The sequence below is a fragment of the Spinacia oleracea genome, chromosome 1, assembly GCF_020520425.1.
Source record: "Spinacia oleracea cultivar Varoflay chromosome 1, BTI_SOV_V1, whole genome shotgun sequence".
Taxonomy (NCBI): Eukaryota; Viridiplantae; Streptophyta; class Magnoliopsida; order Caryophyllales; family Amaranthaceae; genus Spinacia; species Spinacia oleracea.
Genome location: NC_079487.1, coordinates 54,855,926 through 54,866,395, shown reverse-complemented (window position 1 = coordinate 54,866,395; position 10,470 = coordinate 54,855,926). Strand labels below are relative to the sequence as shown.

The window sequence follows — 10,470 nt, the reverse complement described above, 5'->3', positions numbered from 1 at the left end:
TCACTGAGCTTAACGGTATGCTGAAGACCGCTGAAAAGACGCTCAAAAGTGATAAGCAAGATGTGCTTATGGTGCGTGGGGGCAAGTTCAAGAAATCTGGAAAGAAGAGGAATGCTAAGAAAGGTGGCAACAAGGCCAGCCCAACTAAGCAAACTGGCGCCAAATCTGCAAAGAGGAAGGTCAGTCAACCCACTTCTGAATCCGAATGCTTCTACTGCAAGAAGAAGGGGCATTGGAAGAGAGATTGCTTGAAGCTAAAGGAAGATCAGAAGAACGGAACAGTCGTTCCATCTTCAGGTATTTTCGTTATAGACTGTATACTTGCTAATTCAACTTCTTGGGTATTAGATACAGGTTGTGGCTCACACTTATGTTCCAATCCACAGGGACTAAGAAGAAGTAGAAAGTTAAGCAAGGGTGAAGTCGACCTACGAGTGGGAAATGGAGCACGGATTGCTGCATTAGCCGTAGGAACTTACTATTTGTCGTTGCCCTCCGGGCTAGTTTTGGAACTGGAAGAATGTTTCCATGTTCCAAGTCTTACTAAAAACATCATTTCAGTTTCTTGCTTAGATGCTAAGGGATTTTCCTTTATAATAAAAGACAATAGTTGTTCGTTTTATTTTAAAGAGATGTTTTATGGATCTGCTAGATTAGTCAATGGACTTTATTTATTAGATCACGACAAACAAGTATATAACATAAATACCAAAAAGGCCAAAAAGGATGATTCAGATCTCACCTATCTGTGGCATTGTCGATTAGGCCATATAAACTTGAAACGCTTAGAAAGACTTCAAAGGGAAGGAATTCTAGAACCATTTGACTTAGAGGATTATGGTAAATGCGAATCATGTTTACTTGGCAAAATGACAAAGCAACCTTTCTCTAAAGTTGGAGAAAGAGCAAATGAACTATTGGGTTTAATCCATACAGATGTATGTGGACCAATGAGTACAAATGCTAGAGGTGGTTTCAGCTACTTTATCACTTTCACTGATGACTTCAGTAGGTATGGTTATGTCTACCTAATGAAGCATAAGTCTGAATCCTTTGACAAATTCAAGGAATTTCAGAGTGAAGTAGAGAATCAATTAGGCAAGAAGATTAAGGCACTGCGGTCTGATAGAGGCGGTGAATATCTGAGCTATGAATTTGATGACCATCTGAAAGAATGTGGAATTCTATCAGAATTGACTCCTCCTGGAACACCACAATGGAACGGTGTGTCAGAACGGAGGAACAGAACCTTGCTAGACATGGTCAGGTCAATGATGGGTCAGGCCGAACTTCCATTAGAATTTTGGGGACATGCACTAAATACAGCTGCACTCACTATAAATAGAGCTCCGTCTAAAGCTGTCGAAAAGACTCCATACGAATTATGGTTTGGAAAGCCTCCAAATGTGTCTTTTCTTAAGATTTGGGGATGTGAAGTATACGTCAAACGATTAATTTCAGACAAACTTCATCCAAAATCTGACAAATGTATCCTTGTGGGCTATCCAAAGGAAACAAAGGGGTATTACTTCTACAATACATCTGAGAACAAAGTGTTTGTTGCTCGAGATGGTGTCTTTTTGGAGAAGGATCACATTTCCAAAATGACAAGTGGGAGAAAAGTAGACCTCGAAGAAATTCGAGTCGAACAACAAACTCTAGAGAATGCTCAAGATGACATTCAGGATGAAACTCAGAGATCTTTAGAAGAATCTGGTGAGAATCATGGTCAATCTAGAAATGTTACCCCGCGTAGATCGCAAAGATATAGATCTCAACCGGAAAGGTACTTAGGTATTTTGACGAACGAGAGCTATGACGTTCTATTACTTGAAAGTGATGAACCTGCGACTTACAAGCAAGCTATGACGAGCCCTAGCTCCAAGCAATGGCAAGAAGCCATGCAATCTGAATTAGACTCCATGTCTGAAAACCAAGTATGGGAATTGGTCGATTTGCCAGATGGCTACCAAGCCATTGGAAGCAAATGGGTTTTCAAACTGAAAAAGGACAAGGATGGGAAACTTGAAGTTTTCAAAGCTAGATTGGTTGCAAAAGGTTACAGGCAAGTCCACGGTGTGGATTACGATGAAACCTTTTCACCAGTTGCAATGCTAAAGTCTATTCGAATAATGTTAGCAATCGCTGCATATTACGATTACGAAATATGGCAGATGGATGTCAAAACTGCTTTCTTAAACGGCGTTTTAACAGAAACTGTGTTTATGACACAGCCTGAAGGTTTTGAGGATCCAAAGAATGCTAAAAAGGTATGCAAGCTAAAGAAGTCAATCTACGGATTGAAGCAGGCATCCAGGAGCTGGAATATACGTTTTGATGAAGCAGTCAGTGACTTTGGTTTCATCAAGAACGCAGACGAATCTTGTGTATACAAGAAGGTCAGTGGGAGCAAAATTGCTTTCCTAGTATTATATGTCGACGACATATTGCTTATCGGAAATGACATTCCTATGTTGAACTCTGTCAAGATTTGGCTTGGGAAATGTTTTTCGATGAAGGATCTAGGAGAAGCACAGTACATATTGGGCATCAAGATTTACAGAGATAGATCTAAAAAGATGATTGGACTTAGTCAAAGCACTTATATCAATAAGGTACTTGATAGGTTCAAGATGGCGGACTCCAAGCGAGGCTACCTACCCATGTCTCATGGAATGACTCTAAGCAAGACTCAGTGCCCAAAAACACTTGATGAGCGTAGACGAATGAATGGGATTCCATATGCATCATTGATTGGTTCAATAATGTATGCTATGATATGTACACGCCCGGATGTTGCGTACGCACTCAGTGCTACGAGCAGATACCAGTCAGACCCAGGAGAGGCGCATTGGACTGCTGCCAAGAACATTCTGAAGTACCTGAAAAGGCACAAAGATGACTTCCTGGTCTATGGTGGAGATGATGAATTAATTGTTAAAGGCTATACGGACGCAAGTTTCCAAACCGACAAAGATGATTTCAGATCACAGTCTGGGTTTGTCTTCTGCCTCAACGGAGGAGCAGTAAGCTGGAAAAGTGCTAAGCAGAGCACCATTGCGGATTCTACAACTGAAGCGGAGTACATTGCTGCACATGAAGCAGCAAAGGAAGCTATATGGCTAAGGAAGTTCATAGGAGAACTTGGTGTAGTCCCCTCCATTAAAGGACCAATAGCCCTGTATTGTGATAATAACGGAGCTATTGCACAGGCAAAAGAGCCTAGACACCACCAGAGAGTCAAGCATGTACTTCGTAGATTTCACCTTCTACGAGAGTTCGTTGAAAGAAAAGAAGTCGAGATAAGCAAAATTGGAACTGATGACAACATATCAGATCCATTAACTAAACCTCTGCCGCAAGCGAAGCACAACTCGCACACTGCAGCTATGGGAATCAAGCATATTGGAGAATGGCTTTGATGTCTCTGTTTAATGTTTTAAAGCTTTAGAGTTTAAATCTTTGTAAAACATTATTGGTTAATCATTCACAAGAAATGAAAGGAATTCATTTTTCCATTTAATTTGTGGTTTATTAAATGATGAGTCCCTTCAACTTGACGATATATTCAAGATAGACTGTCAGGACCAGTCCTGTGACTAAGAAATGTCTATCAAGTGAACTTGAATGTCAAAGGTTGAAAATGGTCCCTAATTGGAGTTTTCTATAAAATTGGACGCATAGAAAACGTTAGACGATTAGAATGCAAGATGACTAGTAGTTCTGTTTCTTGAACTATGTGGACATGGCAATGTCATAATCATTTGCATAGATACTTACTTTGGGAAGACTAGTATCGGACAAGACCTATGAAACTTTACTGTAAGAGATGAAAGTCTGTCATAAGTAAATTTCATTAAATTATTAGACACTAAATCCTCAATACCTGAGTGATTTGAGATTACTTGTTTGAGAACTGGTTGCTTTGACGTTGACCAACCGTCGCACCGTAAAAGGAGGCTATAAAGGCAACGCTCAGGTAATCACCTATCAAACGAAGTCTAATCTCAAGATCGCAAGATTGGGATTGTCCTCCCATAAATCGGGATGAGATGCTTAAAAGTTGTACAAGGCCACTCGGAGAGCTAGAAACTGTGAAATGCATGGCCGTGCTCGGATGAATCATAGGCTATGATTATCTGTTTATTTGATCAGTTGAACTCTGAAACCGAGGAACACCTCTGGACATAATAAGGATGACAACTCTTACCTTATGTTCAAGAGCAAGCATCGAGCGACAAAGGAATTAGGAAATGCACACTTGTCCCTAAGGACAAGTGGGAGACTGAAGGAAATAATGCCCTTGGTCCAAGTATGCATTCTATGTTAAGTCTAATAAATGCGGTTCAGTATTAATTAAACAAGTTAATAATTCAGTGAGATCAAGTGAGCTGAATGCCTAGCTAGAGGCCGCTTCAGTTCAAGTGGAATTAATGATATTAATCCACAGCTTACTCTTGACTGAACCCGTAGGGTCACACAAATAGTACGTAAACGGATCAAGTATTTAATGGCATTAAATACTCCATCTATGAATATTCGGAACCGACGGATCTTGGTTTCAGTGGGAGCTAAGATCGTCACAGGCAAGAAATGAATACTCCGGAAACGATGATATTGCCGGAAACGGAAATATGGATCGTATCGGAAATATGAATATTATCCAAGTCGTAGATGTTACCGGAAACGGAAACATGGTACGTATCGGAAAATATTATTGGAAATGGAAATATTACCAGAATCGGAAATATTGCCGGAAACGGAAATATTGTCAGAATCGGAAATATTGCCGGAATCGGAAAATAATTCCGGAAACGGAAATATTAAATATTTGTTCGAAACGGAAATTAATTCCGGAATCGGAAATATTAAATATTGTTCGTATCGGAAATAGATTCCGGAAATGGAAATTTAATCGGAAGCGTATCGTACGAATTAGCGTCGGACGAGGCCTGCCGGACGAAGGCCCAGCACGAAGCCAGGCCGTCGCCCAGCAAGCACGCACGCCACAAGCCCAGCGCGCGCCAAGGCCACGGATGCGTGGGCCTTGCTGCGTGGGCTACAGCTCGCACGCATGGGCAGTCCTTGTGGCTGCCGTGTGTGTGTGAGTTTGTGCTCATGCGTGATTCCTGAATCAGCAAGAGTCAGTGTATGATTAAATGTCTATTCCTAATTGGATAAATTAATTAAATAGAATTCATGTAGGATTCTAATTCCAATTAATTCGCATCCTACTAGGATTACGATTCCTTTTCCATAACTCTATAAATAAAGGCCTAGGGGTCATAATTTATATACAAGTTTCAAAGTATTCAAAAGTGAGTTTTTGAGAGAAAATTAAAACACATCTTGCTCATAAAAGTGCCGAATTTTCTAGTACCTTAAGGGCGGTTCTAGTTGGTCAATCTTAAGGCGGATCCGGACGTGCTGTGGACTATCTACGGAGGGACGACACTTGGAGTCCTAAAAGACTTGTTCTTGTTCGGTTCGGGCGCAGCTAGGGAAGGCACGCAACAAAGAGTATGCATCTAATTATGCTATATGATTATGTGTAAATAATATGTTTCCTGGGTTAATGGTTGTTTCCGCATGATCTATGTAATGTCATATGTATCATAACCTAACAAAGTTATCGCTGCAACGACTGAGGACATGCGCGGTTAGTGACGCAGACCCCGCCCGCTGAAGGTGGGCGAGCCTGTCCGCTGAGGGTGGACACCCCGTCCGACAGAAGTGGACGAATCTGTTTTGATGTTTTGAAAATAAGGACCTACGCGGTTTGTGACGTAGACCCCGCCCGCTGAAGGTGGGCGAGCCTGTTTTTGTTTTGAAGATTTTATTTTCTTTTCATTTTCGAAAACTGAGGACCTGCGCGGTTAGTGACGCAGACCCCGCTCGCTGAAGGTGGGCGAGCCCTGTCCGCTAAGGGTGGACGCCCCATCCGCTGGAGGTGAGTGAACCTGAATTCGTCTTTTCGATTTGGGACTCGCGTGGTTCGTGGCGCGATCTTGCCCGATCGAGGTGGACCAGTCCCTATTTCATTTGTTCTTGAGATTTCTTTTGAGAATTTCTTTTTATTCATTCCTGTAAGAGCGAATTCTTTCGAGGGATGCTCGGATTTAGTTGCAACCTGAATGTGGGTTGGCAACGTGTCTAAACGGACCATCGTTCCGTGGTCGTCTGCCTTTCGTGGTTTTGAAAAAGTCTTTACGGCTCATAGGATGTATGTCACCGTTTAGAACTGGCCTAGTTATGCCATTACTTGGGTCCTTGTGAAATGACCGGTGGGACCATATGTGAATGTTAATGGAGACCTTTTGCTTTGAGGTCGAGTTCATTTTTGAATTTGTCCAAGCACGGGATGTAGCTTGGAAACGTTGTTTCAACTTGCATCCCTTTTTTGAAACGCATATTTTCTTTATTTCGAGCCCCAAGCATTTGTACTTGGTGGTCGGTCTTTGCCAAGAGAAGTACGTATTTTATAACGTCCTTAATCGTGTTTGGGATCGTGCTCGTAAGTGCGAGCGATCTTTGTAGTGGTATGCTACTTTGATGAAGTCGTGGAGTGCGACTTCATTTTCCGGGCGACAAAGTTTGCTTCATTTTTCAATAATTAATACATCGAGCTTACTTTGGCCCGGATTGATCTTTTTGACAAATAAACGCTTTTTAATTTGAGAAACCAACGACTTGATTTTTTTTGTGTTTCGAAGAATGACCTTGATTATTATTTTTTCTATATTGCCTTGAAAAATGTACACATATTTCTTTTTGAGATGAGTCTAAGTTTCGACAAGCTTTAACATTTGTTTTCACTATTCGGGCTCTAAAGGTGATTTGGGCTTGATCTTGATTACAACAGGGCCTCGTGTCTACTAACACGGTTTTCAGTCCTTTCCTGCTCCGCGTTTTGAGGGATCCGGGCCTTGGGCTACATTTCCGGCGCCCCTGGCCAGGCGTTAAAAATTTCGGCGCCCAGCCTTGGGCGCTGGAAATTCTATTTTGGCAGTTTTTCTTAGCTCCGGATTTCTTAACGCGTTTCCGAATGGGATTAGGATGTCACTTGATGTTTTCGTGTATATATAGGGGTTAAGTACGTCTTTCTTTTTCACCACTCTCAATCTTCCTCTCTTTTGCAATTGCTTAGCTTTTATTCTTCCCTACTCTTGCCATGTCGATTCCTCCCTTCTCCCTCCAACGAGTTGTTAGGCGCTGGCTAAGAGCCATCAATCCCACAAAAAAGGCTTTGTTGAAAGGATACCACTTAGAGGCATTCTTAGGCTTACAACAAATTAATATTGATTATAATTTTCTGTATGCGGCCCTAAACTTTTGGGATTCTGATCACCATGTTTTTGTCTTTCGGGGCAATGAAGTATGCCCTTTGCCAGATGAATTTTCCGCGATCCTTGGTTATCCTACCAATGCTATTCCTGCTACCCCTGGCACTGTTGAAGAGGGTAAAACAACTATAGGGGCTTTCCTAGGACTAGATGCTAACATGCTCGCTGAGATCGTTGTGGGTGATAAGGTTAATTTGGCAAAGCTTGTAAAACATCACTTTAGACCTAGTAAAAATATGACCGAACAAAAATTGAATATTCGAGCACTTGTATTCCGCTTGTTGAACCACTATTTACTGTCGAATAACAATGGCGAGTTCGGTGACATAAGGTTGATCCCCTTGATCAGCCAGATGGAGAGTTGCTATTCCATTATGCCGTTGGTGGTTTGATATGCATGTTTTATATAGTATTTTTACCCCCGTCCCTTAGTACTTTTATGTGTCAAACGTGCTCTTAGGAGCCGTTTCTAGTACTAATGTGTGTTATTGAGTGTGCCTTGAGTTTCAGGTTTGATTATGAGAAATTGGTCGTTTTAGACCCGTTTCATTGTTGATCTAGGCCACTATATGAGTCCGAGAAGTTCGGGACCTCCGTCGTCGACTTTCGGGAGCCTTGGATGCTTATGGTTGAGCCCCGGGAGTTAGACTCAGTGATATGGGCGAGCTACATTGAAGATTGCAAATCGCCCTGGAAGCTGAGGGCGAAATGCAACCATCGGGCGGAATTATAAGCAATCTGGAATCATCAACGCGCGCCCGATCGGGCGCAGCTCGCCCGATCCGGATCGGGCGGTCAATCTGGAGGCTGTATGGAGAGTTCACAAACCGCCCGATCGGGCGGATTTTGGCCCGGTCGGGCCGACTATCGAGCGGATCGCCCGATCGGGCGACGCCAACCCCCAGCACTTATGCGCGAGTTTTCTTTCCGTTTTTTGGGCTTTATTTTGGGCAAACTATTTAAGCAAGCCTTAATTGTTTTTAGAGTACACCTTTTATTTTAGTTTTGAACCTTAGTTTATTTCCTTAGCTTATTATTCTCTCAAATTTGTTCCAACACTTAGTTTTATTTTCAATCAAAAATTCAAGCTTTTATTATTCATTGTTCTTCAATTAGGTATTGCTTCTTGTTCTAATTTAGTTTATTTCTTTAATCATGTTTTCTATTATGTTAATTGCTTTGTTATTTATTATCATGAGTGAGTAGTTTAATTTCTAGGGTTTAGGGGATCCATGAATGCATGATTGGGATTATACGTGGACATGATATTTGGTTGATTGATTATAATTTCTATAGCTTATTATTATTGCTCGTCAATTCTGTTCGGCCGGACTATTTTGATTTGAGTTTGATTAACCTTAGATTATGCGCCGAGAGGTATAAATCTGATGTTTTTGGTCTGTGGCTATTAGATAGGAATTATTTCTAGTACGTAGCGAGAGCCCGCTAGTTGTTCTATCCTAAGGAATTCATAAGATTCGAGAGATGCATGATTTCCTAGTTATGATTGTTAATTGATTGTTATTGTCTGTTGTCCAATCCCGGTCTGTGTTTATGGTGAACCGCTGCCCTAGATTCCTTTAATATTGTTATTTTCCAATTTGATTACTTGTTTTAGTTTAATACACAAACCATTCCAACTCTCGTTACCAATAGTCTAGATTAGTAATTTAATAGTAGAAAGAACGCCTGTTTCCCCATGGATACGATCCCTGCTTCCCTTGCTATATTTTTAGTTGGTGAACGTTAGGTTTATCTTTGATAGGAGTGCGATTTAGCCTGTCAAATTTTGGCGCCGTTGCCGAGGAAACGGTTTTATTTTCTGTTATTAATTGTTTTTCTAGATTATTGTTTGTTACTTCTCAAGGGACTCCCGTTCCTTGAGACCGGATCTCACAACTGTTTTCTAGTTTTTGCTTGTTTATGCCCAGGACTGTCTATACCAGCGATCTGACTTCGTTCGATCCTGAACCTGAACGGACCTTTCGTAGACGGCGTAGATTCGTTAAACAGTTGAGAGACTATTCTGACTCTGAATCCGAGTATCTGATTAGCAATCTATTCCATACAGATTCAGAGATGGGTGACCAAGCACCACCACCGCCACCCCCACTTGTGCCAAGGCTTACAGACTACTCTAAACCAAGTCTGTCTATGCTCCCTAAGGCAATCATGCCTTCCATTGCGGTCGAGAATTTCAAGATTTAACCCCAGCTGATAAACATGATCGAGAGACACCAATTCGGTGGGGAAAAGGGTGAAGATCCTAATCTCCATATTCAGTCTTTCATTCAGTATTGTGCCACCATTAAGAAGAAGAATTTAACACCGGAGCAGACTATGGAGATACTCTTTCCATTTTCATTGAGTGGGAAGGCAAAGCTATGGATTAACAGTCTCAACCGCGCAGCTATGAAAATCACCGATTGGAATTCCTTGGCCCTTGCGTTCTATGTTAAATATTTCCCACCTGAGAAGACAGCCCGTCTAAGGGGACAAATATTAGGTATCTCTCAACAAGCAGATGAGAGTTTGTTCGAGGTTTGGGAAAGATTCAAGGACTTGCAAAGAGAGTGCCCACACCATGGTTTGGAGGATTGGTTCTTGGTTCAGCAGTTCTATAATGGTCTGGGTAATGAGTCTAGGTGTCTTTTGGATTCAGCTGCCAGTGGGAGATTTATGCAACTGGAGGTGCCTAGAGCTTTAGAGGTGATTGAGGAAATGGCCATCCATAGTGCCCAATGTGGAAATCCTAGAGGTTTTGTCGACCGGGGTGTTAAGCATGAGATGAATTCTATTGAACAACTTACTGCTCAGCTAACTGCCCTACATCACAAGCTAGATAATATACAGATCGCATCCTCCCAATCCGCCCAACATGCTAGTGTCGCTGCAATGAGTGCCCAATCTGCTAATGTCTGTAATAGTTGTGGGATGCAAGGCCATTATGCACAGGAATGCCGGAGCTCCATCGAACAATGCAATGCATTCCAGTCCTACAAGCAGAACAATTCGTATTCCAACTCATACAATGAGGGGTATAAAAACAACCCCCTATTATCATATAGGAGTACTAATGTTCAGAACCCCCACCAGATTCAACAGCCTCCACCGCCATAACAACCCT

At 41.8% G+C, this 10,470-nt stretch overlaps 1 non-coding gene across 1 annotated transcript; it reads right to left on the bottom strand.

Annotated features, from left to right (window-relative positions):
• Positions 1 to 9,827: 9,827 nt before the first annotated feature.
• On the bottom strand, positions 9,828 to 9,934 carry LOC130466549 (small nucleolar RNA R71). Its single transcript, XR_008926757.1, has one exon. It is a non-coding gene; the product is annotated as a small nucleolar RNA R71 (small nucleolar RNA).
• Between the last annotated feature and the right edge of the window lie 536 nt (positions 9,935 to 10,470).